At 50.0% G+C, this 18,745-nt stretch overlaps 1 protein-coding gene across 3 annotated transcripts in view; it reads right to left on the bottom strand.

Annotated features, from left to right (window-relative positions):
* The window catches only part of CSTF2 (cleavage stimulation factor subunit 2), a 265,759-nt gene that overhangs the window by 165,959 nt on the left and 81,055 nt on the right, over positions 1–18,745 (bottom strand). The window lies entirely within an intron of this gene.

Raw genomic sequence — 18,745 nt, 5'->3', positions numbered from 1 at the left:
CTGCGGAGCCCATCTATCCCCATGGTCCTTACGGAGTCCCCAGCATCCTCTACGGACTACGAGAAAAAGATTTACCGGTAGGTTTAAAATCTTATTTTTTCTTCACCTGTCCGTAACTAGGAGAATAAAAAATAAGATTTTACTCACCGGTAAATCTATTTCTCGTAGTCCGTAGTGGATGCTGGGAACTCCGTAAGGACCATGGGGAATAGCGGCTCCGCAGGAGACTGGGCACAACTAAAGAAAGCTTTAGGACTACCTGGTGTGCACTGGCTCCTCCCTCTATGACCCTCCTCCAGACCTCAGGATACTGTGCCCGGAAGAGCTGACACAATAAGGAAAGGATTTGGAATCCCGGGTTAAGACTCATACCAGCCACACCGTATAACTCGTGATAGTATACCCAGTTAACAGTATGAAATATAACTGAGCCTCTCAACAGATGGCTCAACAATAACCCTTTAGTTAAACAATAACTATATACAAGTATTGCAGACAATCCGCACTTAGGACGGGCGCCCAGCATCCACTACGGACTACGAGAAATAGATTTACCGGTGAGTAAAATCTTATTTTCTCTAACGTCCTAAGTGGATGCTGGGAACTCCGTAAGGACCATGGGGATTATACCAAAGCTCCCAAACGGGCGGGAGAGTGCGGATGACTCTGCAGCACCGAATGAGCAAACTCTAGGTCCTCCTCAGCCAGGGTATCAAACTTGTAGAATTTAGCAAATGTGCTTGACCCCGACCAAGTAGCTGCTCGGCAAAGTTGTAAAGCCGAGACCCCTGGGGCAGCCGCCAAAGAAGAGCCCACCTTCCTCGTGGAATGGGCTTTTACAGATTTAGGATGCGGCAGTCCAGCCGCAGAATGTGCAAGTTGAATCGTGCTACAGATCCAGCGAGCAATAGTCTGCTTTGAAGCAGGCGCACACAACTTGTTGGGTGCATGCAGGATAAATAGCGAGTCAGTCTTTCTGACTCCAGCTGTCCTGGAAACCTAGATTTTTAGGGCCCGGACTACGTCCAGCAACTTGGAATCCTCCAAGTCACGAGTAGCCGCAGGCACCACAATAGGCTGGTTCAAATGAAAAGCTGAAACCACCTTTGGGAGAAATTGGGAACGAGTCCTCAATTCCGCCCTATCCTTATGAAAAATCAGATAAGGGCATTTGCATGACAAAGCCGCCAATTCTGATACACGCCTGGCCGACGCCAAGGCCAACAGCATGACCACTGTCCACGTGAGGTATTTTAGCTCCACGGATTTAAGTGGTTCAAACCAATGCGACTTCAGGAAATCCAACACCACGTTGAGATCCCACGGTGCCACTGGAGGCACAAACGGGGGCTGAATATGCAGCCCTCCCTTAACAAAAGTCTGAACTTCAGGCAATGAAGCCAGTTCTTTTTGGAAGAAAATGGACAGAGCCGAAAACTGGACCTTACTGGAACCCATTTTAGGCCCATAGTCACTCCTGACTGTAGGAAGTGCAGAAATCGACCCAGTTGAAATTCCTCCGTTGGGGCCTTCCTGGCCTCACACTAAGCAACATATTTTCGCCATATGCGGTGATAATATTTTGCGGTCACATCTTTCCTAGCCTTAATCAGCGTAGGAATGACTTTATCCGGAATGCCCTTTTCCTTTAGGATCCAGTGTTCAACTGCCATGCCGTCAAACGCAGCGGCGGCAAGTATTGGAACAGACAGGGCTCCTGCTGCAGCAGGTCCTGTCTGAGCGGCAGAGGCCATGGGTCCTCTGAGATCATTTCTTGAAGTTCTGGGTACAAAGATCTTCTTGGCCAATCCGGAACCACGAGTATAGTTCTTACTCCTCTCCTTCTTATTATTCTCAGTACCTTGGGTATGAGAGGCAGAGGAAGGAAAACATACACCGACTGGTACACCCACGGTGTTACCAGAGCGTCCACAGCTATCGCCTGAGGGTCCCTTGACCTGGCGCAATAACATCCTAGCTTTTTGTTGAGGCGGGACGCCATCATGTCCACCTGTGGCCCTTCCCAATGGTGTACAATCATTTGGAAGACTTCTGGATGAAGTCCCCACTCTCCCGGGTGGAGGTCGTGTCTGCTGAGAAAGTCTGCTTCCCAGTTGTCCACTCCGGGAATGAACACTGCTGACAGTGCTAACACATGATTTTCCGCCCATCGGAGAATCCTTGTGGCTTCTGACATTGCCATCCTGCTTCTTGTGCCGCCCTGTCGGTATACATGGGCGACCGCCGTGATGTTGTCTGACTAGATCAGCACCGGCTGGTTTTGAAGCAGGGGTCTTGCCTGACTTAGGGCATTGCAAATGGCCCTTAGTTCCAGAATATTTATGTGTAGGGAAGTCTCCTGACTTGACCATTGTCCTTGGAAGTTTCTTCCCTGTGTGACTGCCCCCCAACCTCGAAGGCTGGCATCCGTGGTCACCAGGACCCAGTCCTGTATGCCGAATCTGCGGCCCTCTGGAAGATGAGCACTCTGCAGCCATCACAACAGCGACACCCTGGCCCTTGGAGACAGGGTTATCAGCCGATGCATCTGAAGATGCCATCCGGACCACTTGTCCAACAGATCCCACTGAAAGATCCTTGCATGGAACCCTCCGAATGGAATTGCTTCGTAAGAAGCCACCATCTTTCCCAGAACTCGCGTGCAATGGTGCACCGACACCTGTTTTGGTTTTAGGAGGTCTCTGACTAGAGATGACAACTCCTTGGCCTTCTCCTCCGGGAGAAAACACTTTTTTCTGTTCTGTGTCGAGAACCATCCCCAGGAACAGTAGACGCGTTGTAGGAACCAGCTGCGACTTCGGAATGTTCAGGATCCAGCCGTGCTGTTGTAGCACTGCCCCAGCTAGTGCTATTCCGATCAACAACTGTTCCCTGAACCTCGCCTTTATAAGGAGATCGTCCAAGTACGGGATAATTATAACTCCCTTCCTTCGAAGGAGTATCATCATCTCTGCCATTACCTTGGTAAATACCCTCGGTGCCGTGGACAGACCAAACGGCAACGTCTGGAATTGGTAATGACAGTCCTGTACCACAAATCTGAGGTACTCCTGGTGAGGGGGGTAAATGGGGACATGCAGGTAAGCATCCTTGATGTCCAGTGATACCATGTAATCCCCTTCGTCCAGGCTTGCAATAACCGCCCTGAGCGATTCCATTTTGAACTTGAACCTTCATATATAAGTGTTCAAGGATTTCAAATTTAAAATTGGTCTCACCGAACCGTCCGGTTTCGGTACCACAAACATTGTGGAATAGTAACCCCGTCCCTTTTGAAGAAGGGGTACCTTGACTATCACCTGCTGCGAATACAGCTTGTGAATTGCCTCCAGCACTGCCTCCCTGTCTGAGGGAGCTGTCGGCAAGGCAGATTTGAGGAAACGGCGAGGGGGAGACGTCTCGAATTCCAGCTTGTACCCCTGAGATACTACCTATAGAATCCAGGGATCCACCCGTGAGCGAGCCCATTGGTCGCTGAAATTCTTGAGACGGGCCCCCACCGTACCTGGCTCCGCCTGTGGAACCCCAGCGTCATGCGGTGGACTTAGAGGAAGCGGGGGAGGACTTTTGTTCCTGGGAACTGGCTGTATCTGCAGCTTTTTCCCTCTACCTCTGCCTCTGGGCAGAAAGGACGCGCCTTTAACCCGCTTGTCTTTCTGGGGCCGAAAGGACTGTACCTGATAATACGGTGCTTTCTTTGGCTGTGAGGGAACATGGGGCAAAATGTTGATTTCCCAGCTGTAGCTGTGGAAACGAGGTCCGAGAGACCATCCCCAAACAACTCCTCACCCTTGTAAGGCAAAACTTCCATGTGCCTTTTAGAATCAGCATTACCTGTCCACTGCAGAGTTCTTGTCAGAAATGGACATTGCGTTTATTTTAGATGCCAGTCGGCAATTATCCCTCTGGGCATCTCTCATGTATAAGACTGCGTCTTTAATATGCTCTATGGTTAGCAATATAGTGTCCCTGTCTAAGGTACAGAGAATCTGACCACGCAGCTGCAGCACTGCACATTCATGCTGAAGCAATAGCTGGTCTCAGTATAATGCCTGAGTGTGTATATACAGACTTCAGGATAGCCTCCTGCATTCTATCTGCAGGCTCCTTTAGGGCGGCCGTGTCCTGAGACGGTAGTGCCACCTTCTCTGACAGACGTGTGAGCGCTTTATCCACCCTAGGGGATGTCTCCCAACGTGACCTGTCCTCTGGCGGGAAAGGGTACGCCATCAGTAACTTTTTAGAAATTACCAGTTTCTTATCGGGGGAAACTCACGCTTCTTCACACATTTAGTTCATCAGATGGGGGAAAAACCACTGGAAGCTTTTTTCTCCCCAAACATATTACCCCAGGTACCACAAAAAAGGGTATTATCAGAAATGTGCAACACATTTTTCATTGCCGTAATCATGTAACGGGTGGCTCTATTGGAATGTACAGTAGTCTCATAGTCGTCGACACTGGAGTCAGTATCCGTGTCGACATCTGTGTCTGCCATCTGAGGTAGTGGGCATTTTAGGGCCCCTGATGGCTTTTGAGACGCCTGGGCAGGCACGGGCTGAGAAGCCGGCTGTCCTACATCTGCTATGTCGTCAAACCTTTTATGTAAGGAGTTGACACGGTCACGTAATTCCTTCCACATGTCCATCCACTCAGGTGTCGACCCCGCAGGGGGTGACATCACATTTATCGGCATCTGCTCCGCCTCCACATAAGCCTCCTCATCAAACATGTCGACACAGCCGTACCGACACACCGCACACACCACAGGGAATGCTCTGACTGAGGACAGGACCCCACAAAGTCCTTTGGGGAGACAGAGAGAGAGAGTATGCCAGCACACACCAGAGCGCTATATAATGCAGGGATTCACACTACCTACAGTGATTTTTCCCTTATAGCTGCTATAATACACAGATTTGCGCCTAAATTTAATGCCCCCCCTCTCTTTTTAACCCTTTGAGCCTGAAAACTACAGGGGAGAGCCTGGGGAGCTGTCTTCCAGCTGCACTGTGAAGAGAAAATGGCGCCAGTGTGCTGAGGGAGATAGCCCCGCCCCTTTTTCAGCGGACTTCTCCCGCTCTTATAATCATAATGTGGCAGGGGTATTTTACACATATATAGCTTATTAGGCTATATTATGTGTGATTTGCCACTCTTAAGGTACTCTAATTGCTGCCCAGGGCGCCCCCCCCCCCAGCGCCCTGCACCCATCAGTGACCGGAGTATGTGGTGTGCACAGGGAGCAATGGCGCATAGCTGCAGTGCTGTGCGCTACCTTAATGAAGACCGGAGTCTTCTGCCGCCGTTTTCCTGGACGTTCTTCTTGCTTCTGGCTCTGCAAGGGGGACGGCGGCGCGGCTCCGGGACCGGACGACCGAGGCTGGGCCTGTGTTCGATCCCTCTGGAGCTAATGGTGTCCAGTAGCCTAAGAAGCCCAAGCTAGCTGCAAGCAGGTAGGTCCGCTTTCTCTCCCCTAAGTCCCTCGTAGCAGTGAGTCTGTTGCTAGCAGATCTCACTGAAAATAAAAAACCTAAAATATACTTTCTTTTCTAGGAGCTCAGGAGAGCCCCTAGTGTGCATCCAGCTCGGCCGGGCACAAAATTCTAACTGAGGTCTGGAGGAGGGTCATAGAGGGAGGAGCCAGTGCACACCAGGTAGTCCTAAAGCTTTCTTTAGTTGTGCCCAGTCTCCTGCGGAGCCGCTATTCCCCATGGTCCTTACGGCGTTCCCAGCATCCACTTAGGACGTTAGAGAAATCCCCAATAACTGACCATTTTTTGCGGCGAAGAAAACACATGATCTGGGTAATTCAATTATGCCCAGTTTTTACATCGCAACCCCCCCTCCCCCCCGAGATTTATGGTAAGAACTTACCTTTGTTAAATCTTTCTGCGAGGTACACTGGGCTCCACAAGGATGGACAATGGGGGTGTAGAATAGGATCTTGATCCGAGGCACCAACAGGTTCAAAAGCTTTGACTGTTCCCAAGACGCATAGCGCCGCCTCCACTATAACCCCGCCTCCCTGTACAGGAGCTCAGTTTTTAGTTAACCAGCCCAATGCAGTAGCAGGAAAAGAGACAACAGTTAGCAGCCACATACACCACACTCTCACGACAGGAGAAGTGTCAGCGGCTAATGCCATACCAACCCAAAGAAGCTAAGTGCGTCAGGTAGGGTGCCTTGTGGAGCCCAGTGTACCTCGCAGAAAGAGATTTAACAAAGTTAAGTTCTTACCATAAATCTCATTTTCTGCTGCGGGGTACACTGGGCTCCACAAGGATGGACAATGGGGATGTCCTAAAGCAGTTCCTTATGGGAGGGGACGCACTGTAGTAGGCACAAGAACCCGGCGTCCAAAAGAAGCATCCTGGGAAGCGGCAGTATCGAAGGCATAGAACCTTATGAACGTGTTCACTGAGGACCACGTAGCCGCCTTGCACAATTGATCAAGGGTCGCCGCACGGTGAGCCGCCCAAGAAGGTCCAACAGACCGAGTAGAATGGGCCGTAATGTGAGCAGGAGCAGACATACCAGCCCTCACATAAGCATGTGCAATCACCATTCTAATCCATCTGGCCAACGTCTGCTTGTGAGCAGGCCAGCCACATTTTTGAAAACCAAAGAGAGAATCAGATTTTCTAAGAGAAGCCGTTCTCTTCACATAGATACGGAGAGCCCGTACCACATCCAAAGACCTTCTTTGGGAGACAAGTCAGGAGATACAAGGGCCGGAACCAAAATCTCCTGGTTAAGGTGGAACGAAGAAACCACCTTAGGCAAATATCCGGGACGAGTCCTAAGGACCGCCCGGTCCCGGTGAAAAATCAGATATGGGGAACTACAGGACAAGGCACCCAAATCCGACACTCTTCTAGCGGAAGCAATAGCCAGTAAAAACACCACCTTAAGGGACAGCCACTTAAGGTCAGTTGAGTCAAGAGGTTCAAATGGGGACTCTTGTAACGCCTCCAAAACCACCGACAAGTCCCAAGGAGCCACTGGCCGGACATAGGGAGGTTGGATACGCAACACACCCTGAGTGAAAGTATGAACATCAGGTAAGGTCGCAATTTTTCTCTGAAACTACACAGACAAGACCGAAATATGAACCTTGAGGGAAGCTAGACGCAGGCCCAAATCCAGGCCCTGCTGCAGAAAAGCCAAAAGATTGGCCGTACTAAACTTGGAAGCGTGATAATTGTTGGATGCGCACCAAAGTAAGAATGCCAGACCCTATAGTAAATCCGAGCAGAAGCCGGTTTCCGGGCCCGCAACATAGTTTTAATGACCGCCTCAGAAAACCCTTTAGCCCTCAAGACGGAAGCTTCAAGAGCCACGCCGTCAAAGACAGCCGGGCCAGGTCCTGGTAGACACAGGGGCCCTGAACGAGGAGGTCTGGGCGTTGTGGAAGTAGAATTCGACACTCTGACAAGAGGCCCTGAAGGTCTGAGAACCAGTGCCGTCTGGGCCAGACTGGAGCTATGAGAAGCAGGGTTCCTCCTTCTTGCTTGAATTTCCAAATTACCCTGGGCAGGAGTGACACCGGAGGGAACACGTACTTCCATGGCACTGCCAGCGCATCCACGAATGCTGCTTGATGATACCTTGTCATTGCTCCGAAGACCGGAACCTTGTGATTGTGTCGAGACGCCATCAGATACACATCTGAAAGGCCCCACCTTTCCACTAGGAGTTGAAACACTTCTGGATGGAGGCCCCACTCTCCAGCGTGTACGTCCTGACGACTGAGAAAGTCCACTTCCCAATTCAGGACTCCTGGAATGAATATTGCCGATATGGCCGGCAGATGGCGTTCTGCCCATTGAAGAATCCGCAAGACTTCCTGCATTGCCAGATGGCTTCGAGTGCCACCTTGATGATTTATGTAAGCCACTGTGGTGGCGTTGTCCGACTGTACGTGAACAGGACGGTTCTGTATCAAATACTGGGCAGGGTTCAATGCGTTGAAGACCGCGCGCAATTCCAGAATGTTGATCGGGAGGAGAGACTCCTCCTTGGTCCTCCGACCCTGAAGGGAGTGTTGCTCCAACACCGCGCCCCACCCCGTAGACTGGCATCCGTCGTCAACAGGACCCAGTCGGGAATCCAGAAGGGACGGCCCCTGCTCAACTGTTGGTCCTGGAGCCACCAGGATAGCGACAGGCGGACCTCCGGAGTCAATGAGATCATGTGAGACCTGATCCGGAGAGGCAAGCCATCCAACTTGGCAAGAATCAGCCTTTGGAGAGGGCGAGAGTGGAATTGAGCATACTCCACCATGTCGAATGCTGACACCATAAGGCCCAGCACCTGCATTGCCGAATGTATCGACACTTGCGGACGAGAGAGGAAGCAACGAATCCTGTCCTGAAGCTTCAGGACTTTCTCCTGAGACAAGAACAACCGCTGGTTGTGAGTGTCCAGCAGCGCTCCCAGGTGCACCATGCTCCGAGCAGGGACCAGGGAGGATTTCTTCCAGTTGATGAGCCATCCGTGGGCTTGCAAAAACCGGACAGTCAGATCTAGGTGACGTAGGAGAATTTCCAGGGAATTTGCTAGGATCAACAAGTCGTCCAGATACGGTAGGATCCTTACCCCATGATGGTGGAGCACCACCGTCATCACCGCCATAACTTTGGTGAAAACTCACGGAGCTGTGGTTAAACCAAAAGGTAATGTCCGAAACTGGTAGTGGAGGTTGCCAACCGCAAACCTCAGGTACTGTTGATGAGACATTGCTATAGGAACATGCAGGTAAGCATCCTGTATATCCAGGGAGACCATATAGTCCCCAGGTTCCAAGGCCAGAACTATAGAACGAAGGGTTTCCATACGGAACTTGGAAATTTTTGCAAACTTGTTCAGCGCCTTGAGGTTGAGAATGAGCCGAAAAGACCCATCGGCTTCGGGACTAGAAACACCGGAGAGTAGTAACCCCGGCCTTTCTGAACAAGAGGCACCTGTACCACCACTCCTGTGTCCAGGAGGGTCTGTACCACCGAATGTAGAGTCTTTGCCTTGATCGGATCCGCAGGGACGTCTGTCAGGCAAAATCAACGAGAGGGACGGTTTTTTAAGGGTATGGCAGAACCTCGAGTAACGACTTCCCGTACCCAGGCATCTACCATTCCTGGGTATACCCTAGAAGCCGGCACCCACCCTGGTGTCCTCCAGGGGGAGGCCCGCCCCGTCATGCGGCAGGCTTATCGGTCTTGGAAGCTGGCTGATGGGCAGCCCAGGGTCTTTTGGGCTTCGGCTTACCAGGTTTGGAAGTGCGGGACTGTTTTTGTGGTACGCCTGACCTTTTGTTTAAACTTGAAGGACGAAAGGAAGTACTTTTATCCTTCGACACAGAAAGAGCGGTACTTGGCAGACAGGCCGTTTTTGGCAGTAGCCAGATCAGCCACTATCTTATTTAAGTCCTCCCCAAACAGGATATCTCCCTTAAAAGGGAGTACCTCCAGTGTTTTTCTAGACTCCAGATCCAGAGACCAGGATCGTAGCCACAACATCCGGCGAGCCAGGACTGACGTAGTTGAAGCTTTGGCTACCAGAACACCGGCATCAGAAGCCGCCTCTTTAATATAGTGAGAAGCTGTTACAATATATGACAAACACTGTCTGGCATTGTCAGAAGAGATTTCAGCTTCCAACTCTAGGGCCCACGCTTCAATAGCTTCTGCAGCCCACGTCGCTGCAATAGTGGGCCTTTGCGCAGCACCCGTGAGGGTGTAAATCGCCTTCAGACAACCCTCCACACGTTTATCCGTAGGCTCTTTTAGAGACGCGACGGTAGTGACAGGTAGAGCTGAGGAAGCCACCATCCTTGACACATGCGAGTCCACTGGAGGGGGCGTCTCCCAATTTTTGGACAGCTCTGGCGCGAGGGGATAGCGAGCAAGCAGCTTCTTGTGAAACACTAACTTCTTTCCTGGATTCCTGACGTATATCCACCAGGTGATCAGAATGAGGTAAAGCTTGTTTAACCACCATCTGACGCTTGAATCTATATGGTTTCTTAGGAGGGACGGATAGCTCGGGATCATCCGTAATCTGTAGAATCAATTTAATAGCCTCCAAAAGATCAGGAACATCCACTTCTGAACCACCATCCCCGTCAGTATTATCTGTGTCAGAATCTGTGGGGTCAGTGTAAGCGCCATCTTCATTCGACGAGGTGTCAGTGACAGCAGTGGATTGTGAGGAGGCAATAGCTCGCTTAGAGGACCCCTTGGTCTTAGGCGAGCGAGGGCTAGACCTTTTAGTAGTCAGTGACTGGTTCAATTTGTTCAGTTGAGCGGACAAGGTATCTGCCCACGGCGGATTAGCCGCAGGGACCATATATGGCTGAACCGGCATAGGAGGTCCCATAGGGGGCGTTAGTTTAGTAACTAGCGTATTAAGAAGTGTGGAGAAAGTAGTCCACGGTGGGTCATTATGGACCCCCGTTGCCACAGTCCCACTGGGGGGCAAGGAACCCCAAGAACCAGAGCCCTCATCTGCTATATTCTCCTCATAGGTATCTGTGGCGTCAGCAACACCGGTAGTGTGTTCAGCCCCAGATCCGTTACCCTCATAAGCAGACATGATATAGCTTGAAATATCAGGTAACACAGTACAATTGTCAGCAGCACAATACCTTAACCCACACCCCTGCTTAATGTAATCAGCACAAGCAGGGACCCAGGAAAGACACAGTGACTAGAATCACAGGAAAAAATACAATTAAAATAAGATTTTACTTACCGGTAAATCTATTTCTCGTAGTCCGTAGAGGATGCTGGGACTCCGTAAGGACCATGGGGAATAGACGGGCTCCGCAGGAGATAGGGCACTTTAAGAAAGCTTTGGATTCTGGGTTTGCACTGGCTCCTCCCTCTATGCCCCTCCTCCAGACCTCAGTTAGGGAAACTGTGCCCAGAGGAGATTGACAGTACGAGGAAGGATTTTTGTAAACCTAACGGCGAGATCCATACCAGCCACACCAATCACACCGTATAACTTGTGATAAACTACCCAGTTAACAGTATCAACAACAACATAGCCTCGGGTCAACCGATAAACTATAACATAACCCTTATGTAAGCAATAACTATAAACAAGTCTTGCAGAAGAAGTCCGCACAGGGGACGGGCGCCCAGCATCCTCTACGGACTACGAGAAATAGATTTACCGGTAAGTAAAATCTTATTTTCTCTAACGTCCTTGAGGATGCTGGGACTCCGTAAGGACCATGGGGATTATACCAAAGCTCCCAAACGGGCGGGAGAGTGCGGATGACTCTGCAGCACCGATTGAGCAAACAGGAGGTCCTCCTCAGCCAGGGTATCAAACTTATACAACTTGCAAAGGTGTTTGACCCCGACCAAGTAGCTGCTCGGCACAACTGTAACGCCAAGACCCCTCGGGCAGCCGCCCAAGAAGAGCCCACCTTCCTAGTGGAATGGGCCTTAACCGATTTAGGCAATGGTAATCCTGCCGTAGAATGCGCCTGCTGAATCGTGTTACAGATCCAGCGAGCAATAGTCTGCTTTGAAGCAGGAGCGCCAACCTTGTTGGCCGCATACAGAACAAACAGAGCCTTCAGTCTTCCTGATCCTAGCCGTTCTGGTCACATAAATCTTCAAAGCCCTGACCACATCCAGGGACTCGGAATCCTCCAAGTCCCGTGTAGCCACAGGCACGACAATAGGTTGGTCCACATGAAAAGAGGAGACCACTTTTGGCAGAAATTGAGGACGAGTCCTCAACTCTGCCCTATCCACGTGAAAAACCAAGTATGGGCTTTTATGTGATAAAGCCGCCAATTCTGAAACACGCCTTGCCGAAGCTAATACCAACAACATGACCACTTTCCACGTGAGGTATTTCAACTCCACTGTTTTGAGTGGTTCAAACCAAGGTGACTTGAGGAAATGTAACACCACGTTAAGATCCCAAGGCGCCACCGGAGGTACAAAGGGAGGCTGAATATGCAGCACTCCCTTCACAAAAGTCTGTTCTTCAGGAAGAGAGGCCAATTCTCTTTGAAAGAAAATGGATAAGGCCGAAATTTGGACCTTTATGGACCCTAATTTTAGGCCCAAATTCACTCCTGTTTGAAGGAAGTGAAGTAGACGGCCCAAATGGAATTCCTCCGTAGGAGCAGCCCTGGCCTCACACCAAGAAACATATTTTCGCCATATACGGTGATATTGTTTCAACGTCACGTCTTTCCTAGCCTTGATCAGGGTAGGAATGACCTCCTCCGGAATCCCTTTTTCCGCTAGGATCCGGCGTTCAACCGCCATGCCGTCAAACGCAGCCGCGGTAAGTCTTGGAACAGACAGGGCCCCTGCTGCAGCAGGTCCTGCCTTAGAGGAAGAGGCCACGGATCTTCTGTGAGCAACTCTTGCAGCTCCGGATACCAAGTCCTCGGTGGCCAATCTGGAACAATGAGGATTGTTCTGACCCTGCTTATTCTCAACATCTTGGGTATGGGAGGAAGAGGAGTAAACACATAGACCGATCTGAACACCCAAGGTGTCACCAGAGCATCTACCGCTACCGCCTGAGGGTCCCTTGACCTGGCGCAATACCGCTTTAGCTTTTTGTTGAGACGGGATGCCATCATGTCTATTTGAGGCAGTCCCCACCGACCCGTGAACTGTGCGAAGACTTCTTGATGAAGTCCCCACTCTCCCGGATGCAGGTCGTGCCTGCTGAGGAAGTCCGCCTCCCAGTTGTCCACCCCCGGGATGAACACTGCTGATAGTGCGCTTACATGGCCTTCCGCCCAGTGTAGAATCCTGGTCGCTTCTGCCATGGCCACTCTGCTCCTTGTTCCGCCTTTGCGGTTTACATGAGCCACTGCCGTGACATTGTCTTACTGAATCAGAACCGGTTTTCCCCAAAGCAATTCCTCCGCTTGACGCAGGGCGATGTATATGGCTCTCAACTCCAGGACGTTGATGTGGAGACAAGTCTCTAGATTTGACCAGAGACCTTGGAAATTTCTTCCCAGTGTGACTGCTCCCCAGCCTCGGAGGCTTGCGTCTGTGGTCACCAGGACCTAGTCCTGAATGCCGAACCTGCGACCCTCTAGTAGGTGAGCACTGTGCAGCCACCACAGGAGAGATATCTTGGTCCTGGGAGACAGGGTGATCCTTTGATGCATTTGTAAATGGGACCCGGACCACTTGTCCAAGAGGTCCCATTGAAAAGTCCTCGCATGGAACCTGCCGAAGGGGATGGCCTCGTATGAAGCCACCATCTTCCCCATAACCCGTGTGCAATGATGCACTGAAACATTTTTTGGCTTTAATAGGTTCCTGACCAGGGCTATGAGCTCCTGAACCTTTTCGATCGGAAGAAAAACCTTTTTCTGGTCTGTGTCTAGAATCAGGCCCAAAAAAGTCAGACGCGTTGTAGGGACTAGCTGGGACTTCGGTATATTGAGAATCCAGCCGTGTAACTGCAACGTCTTCATGGACAGAGACACGCTGTCCAGCAACTTCTCCCGAGATCTCGCCTTTATGAGGAGATCGTCCAAGTATGGGATAATTGTGACACCCTGCCTGCGCAGGAGCACCATAATTTCCGCCATTACCTTGGTGAAAATTCTCGGGGCCGTGGAAAGCCCAAACGGCAACGTCTGAAATTGGTAGTGACAGTCCTGCACTGCAAATCTCAGGAACGCCTGGTGAGGGGGGAATATCGGAACATGAAGGTAAGCATCCTTTATGTCCAGGGATACCATCCAATCCCCCCCCCCCTCCAGGCTGGCGATGACCGCCCTGAGTGATTCCATTTTGAACTTGAATCTCTTCAAGTACAGGTTCAGGGATTTTAGGTTAAAAATGGGTCTGACCGAACAGTCTGGTTTCGGGACCACAAACAGGGTTGAGTAATATCCCTCTCCTTGCTGGAGATGAGGAACTGTGACAATCACCTGTTGAATATACTATTTTTGGATTGCTGCCAACACTATATCCCTCTCTGACGGGGAAGCCGGCAGAACCTATTTGAAAAACCGGCGAGGAGGCAAGTCTTCGAATTCCAGCCTGTATCCCTGAGAAACAATCTCTAATGCCCAGGGATCCACCTGCGAGTGAACCCAGACGTGGCTGAAAAACCGAAGACGAGCCCCCACTAGATCTGCCTCCCCCCGGGAAGCCCCAGCGTCATGCGGTGGACTTTGCAGATGCAGGGAAGGACTTCTGCTCCTGGGAACTAGCTGTGTGCAGCTTTTTTCCCTTGCCTTTTCCTCTGACAACAAAGGACGATCCCCGTACCTTCTTGCTCTTATTGGAACGAAAGGACTGCATTTGATAATGAGGTGCCTTTTTTGTATGCTGCGGGGGGATATAAGGTAAGAAATTCGACTTACCAGCCGTAGCAGTAGAGACAAGGTCCGAGAGGCCGTCTCCAAACAACTCCTCCCCCTTGTAAGGCAAGGATTCCATATGCCGCTTTGAATCGGAGTCTCCCGTCCACTGTCGGGTCCACAAGAGCCGCCTAGCAGAAATAGACATAGCGTTTATTCTGGAGCTTAATAAACATATGTCTCTTTGAGCATCTCTCATATACAATGCAGCATCTCTGATATATTCTATGATCATTAAAATGGCATCCCTATCTAAGGTGTCAATCTCCGTAGATGAGGAATCTGCTCATGCCACAACAGCACTACAAACCCAGGCCGACGCCATAACCGGTCTAACAATAGTACCTGAATGAGTGTAAATGTGCTTCATGGTAATTTCCTGCCTGCGATCAGCAGGATCCTTGAGGGAAGCCGTATCCTGAGAAGGCAGTGCCACCTTTTTGGATAAGCGTGTCAGCGCCTTGTCTACTTTAGGCAAAGATTCCCATCGTATCCTATCCGTTTGTGGAACAGGATACGCCATAAGAATCCTTTTGGGAACTTGTGGTCTCCTATCTGGAGATTCCCAAGCCTTTTCGCACAATTCGCTCAGCTCAAATGAGAACGGAAAGGTGACCTCAGGCTTTTTCCCTTTATACATGTGTACCCTCGTGTCAGAGACAGGGGGTTCCTCAGTAATATGCAAAACCTCTTTAATGGCAATAATCATGTACCGAATACCTTTTGCCACCCTCGGCTGTAATTTTGCATCTTCATAGTCGACACTAGAGTCAGTATCCGTGTCGGTATCTGTCATCAATCTGGGATATGGTGCGCTTCTGAGACCCCGAAGGTCCTGGCGCCACAGGGACAGGCATGGTCTGGCTACCTGACTGATCCCTAGCTTCAGCCTTGTCTAACCTTTTATGCAATAGATTGACATTTGCATTTGAGACATTCAGCATATCCACCCATTCCGGTGTCGGCGTTGACAACGGCGACATGACATTCAAGCACTCCCTCTCCACATTAAGCGAGCCTTCCTCGTCAAACATGTCGACACATGCGTACCGACACACTTCACACACACCGGGAAACTCTTTTCTGAAGACAGTATCCCCTTTAAGGGCCTTTGGAGAGACAGAGAGAGAGAGAGAGAGAGAGAGAGAGAGAGAGAGAGAGAGAGAGAGAGAGAGAGAGAGAGAGAGAGAGAGAGAGAGAGAGAGAATGCCAGCACACACCCCAGGAAAAAAAAAAAAAACACAGACTGCCCTTTTCCAGAAGCGCTGAGTAGTAATAAAACGCCAATTATGTGCTCCCCCCTCTCCTTCAAACCCCCTTTCACCATGTGTAAAGCAGGGGAGAGTCCGGGGAGCTTCCTCTCAGCGGTGCTGTGGAGAGAAAATGGCGCTGGTGAGTGCTGAGGGAGAAGCCCCGCCCCCTCGGCAGCGGGCTTCTGTCCCGCTCAAAGTTATTAAAAAATGGCGGGGCTCTTTTATATACATGTACAGTGCCCACCTGTACATGTATATAGTCTTTTGCCATAAGAGAGGTGTTATATTGCTGCCCAGGGCGCCCCCCCTGTGCCCTGCACCCTTACAGTGACCGGAGTATGTGAGGTGTATGGGAGCAATGACGCACAGCTGCGGTGCTGTGAGTTACCTCAGTGAAGCTCTGAAGGCTTCTGCCGCCTGAGACGTCTTCTGACTTAGTTTCTTCTGGCTCTGTGAGGAAAACGGCGGCGCGGCTCTGGGAGTGAACGCCCAGGACGAACCGGTGTTCACCCCCTCTGGAGCTAATGGTGTCCAGTAGCCGAGGAAGCAGAGCCTATCATTTAAGAAGGTCTGCCCCTCTCTCCTCAGTCCCTCGATGCAGGGAGCCTGTTGCCAGCAGTGCTCCCTGTAAAAATATAGAAAAAATCCAAACAAAAATGCTTTCTAGGCAGAGAACTCAGGGGAGCTCCCTGCAGTGCATCCATTTCCCTCTGGGCACAGTGTAAAAACTGAGGTCTGGAGGAGGGGCATAGAGGGAGGAGCCAGTGCACACCCAGAATCCAAAGCTTTCTTAAAGTGCTCTATCTCCTGCGGAGCCCGTCTATTCCCCATGGTCCTTACGGAGTCCCAGCATCCTCAAGGACGTTAGAGAAAGTATATTTTTGTGAATACCCTATAGTACAGTCTTATAAACCTGACGCACCAAGCCCCCTCAGGTTATAGAATATAGGGATAGCCGGCTGAGTGAGAGACACGAAATGAAAATCACCCAGCAGCTTATGCACACACATATAGTCACAGTTGTACAATGCAGAGGTTATTACACACAATACTGCACTGGACTAGCTTAAATACAGCTATTAAGTAATAGATATAACACTGCACAGTAAAGACTGGATGTATATCACAGGGTGCTTGTACCAGAGAACCCTGACTAAATGCACTCTCTTAACGATCACTGTCCAAATGACATGTAGAATACTTAAGTGTCTTGTAAAGTCACAGCACTGACAACCAGGCGGCTTTACATAGGAGGATTTGCCCAAGCAATCCCAGGAACAGTGTAGCTGAGAGAAATGGCACCGCAGACACTGACAGGGAGTGAGGGAGAGACAGATATGCAGCTCCAGGGTGGGAACATTTACTGGAAATGGCGCCCTGGGGCTGGGGGAGGGGCTCCAGGTCTAAGCCTTATCCCCTCTGCTGGCAAAACCACCTGGTACTGCGGGCTACTTGTAAAAAGGCTTAGAGAGAAAACCTGACCTGCACCCATGCCCTGGTGATCTAGTGGGATCGCCTGTATGCCACAATGGCCAGCGCGCGCGGCCCTCCTCCCACCAACCGCGCCGGATCGCGATACAGCACGGGTCCCGCGAGCAGGACCCACTTACCACCTCCCAAAGCGCGGCCACGCGATCCCGGAGAGCCCCAGCCGTGTGTGCCTGACAGGAAGAAAACCAGAGCCTCCCGCTGTAGTTACCCGGCAACCAAGGAGCGGGAGTGTACAGCGCCGCTAGGGAGAGATGGAGCTGCAGCAGTGAATGTCTCCCGACATCTACACACTGCTGCAGCCCTTGAAGTCTTCACTTTTCTTCCTAAAAAGCTCTTCTTAGGGCTGCTAGGAGCAGCCCCTCTGTTAAATGCCTGCTATCTGCGGGACCAACTACAAAACTGAGCTCCTATGCAGGTAGGCGGGGTTATAGAGGAGGCGGCGCTATGCATCTTGGGAACAGTCGAAGCTTTTGAACCTGTTGGTGCCTTGGATCAAGATCCTACTCTACACCCCCATTGTCCATCCTTGTGGAGCCCAGTGTACCCCGCAGCAGAAAACCTGTTTTTGTGCTGTAAAAATGGGGGGGTAATTGAATTACCCAGGAAAAAAATGGTGATAAAACGGGTAAAGTTTTGTTGTCCCCCCTGAATATCTTGTCTATTAGACTAGCTTAACTCTGATACATGTAAGCAAAAGAAGGAGGAAGACTTTTTAGGCACTCTCTTCTAGAACAATGAGGTGTTATTGTGAAGCTTGTAAAATTTAACTTATTACATACAAATAAAATAGAAAGTCCTATATCAGCTAGCTATTATTAAAATAAACTCAATGTCCCTTTTCCCCAATGTTAATTATGCTTCATTGGCAGGGATATAGATCCTGACCAGTCCCAAAAATGAACTGGAATAAAATACAACACAATAATTGCACCTTTTATTGGGGTAGTTTAGTTCCGGATAGGAGTTACCCTAGGAAGTAAAAAAGTATCATTCTGATTTCCTTAAATCATATGTATACTAATATTTATGATAATCTACAAAATGAAATATGCATCATAAATGTATTGTTTCTGCAGAAATATAGAGTGAGTACATAATAGATTGTCACAGTAGTAACATAGCTACTTCTCAAATACATAGCTTGAGACGGTCGATAAATAAGAATGTGGACGGCTTATACCGGAGATTGAAAGAAGAAAAGTAGTGAATCTGTTTTCAACGTTAGACTCAGAGCATCAAGTTCTTATATACCTATAGCACATAATTTTCCAAAGTGGTCTCCCATCCAATTTAGATATCAAAATACAATGACATAAAATTTAAGAGCACTCCTGGAATAGCCAACTTCCAGTACCGCAATTTAAGCGGCAGCGGGTTGTATACTCCGGCACACCAGGAAGTGAACAAGCCCGACTGCACAGGTGAAACACGTTTTCCTTGCAGCTCCACGCTGACCTAACCATGTACAGGAGACCAGAGAATCATATGTCTGGCCATAGGACTCTCCATACATGGCTAACTATCATTGAGACAATCTGGTATTGAGTTATCCTAAGCATATAGCCAGGTTTTATTTGTATTTACTTCCAGAATAATGGTAGAATATTT

Source organism: Pseudophryne corroboree, chromosome 8 (assembly GCF_028390025.1).
Source record: "Pseudophryne corroboree isolate aPseCor3 chromosome 8, aPseCor3.hap2, whole genome shotgun sequence".
NCBI classification, from domain to species: domain Eukaryota; kingdom Metazoa; phylum Chordata; class Amphibia; order Anura; family Myobatrachidae; genus Pseudophryne; species Pseudophryne corroboree.
The sequence above is the reverse complement of the archived record's forward strand: the minus strand, read 5'-3'. Positions and strand labels throughout refer to the sequence as shown.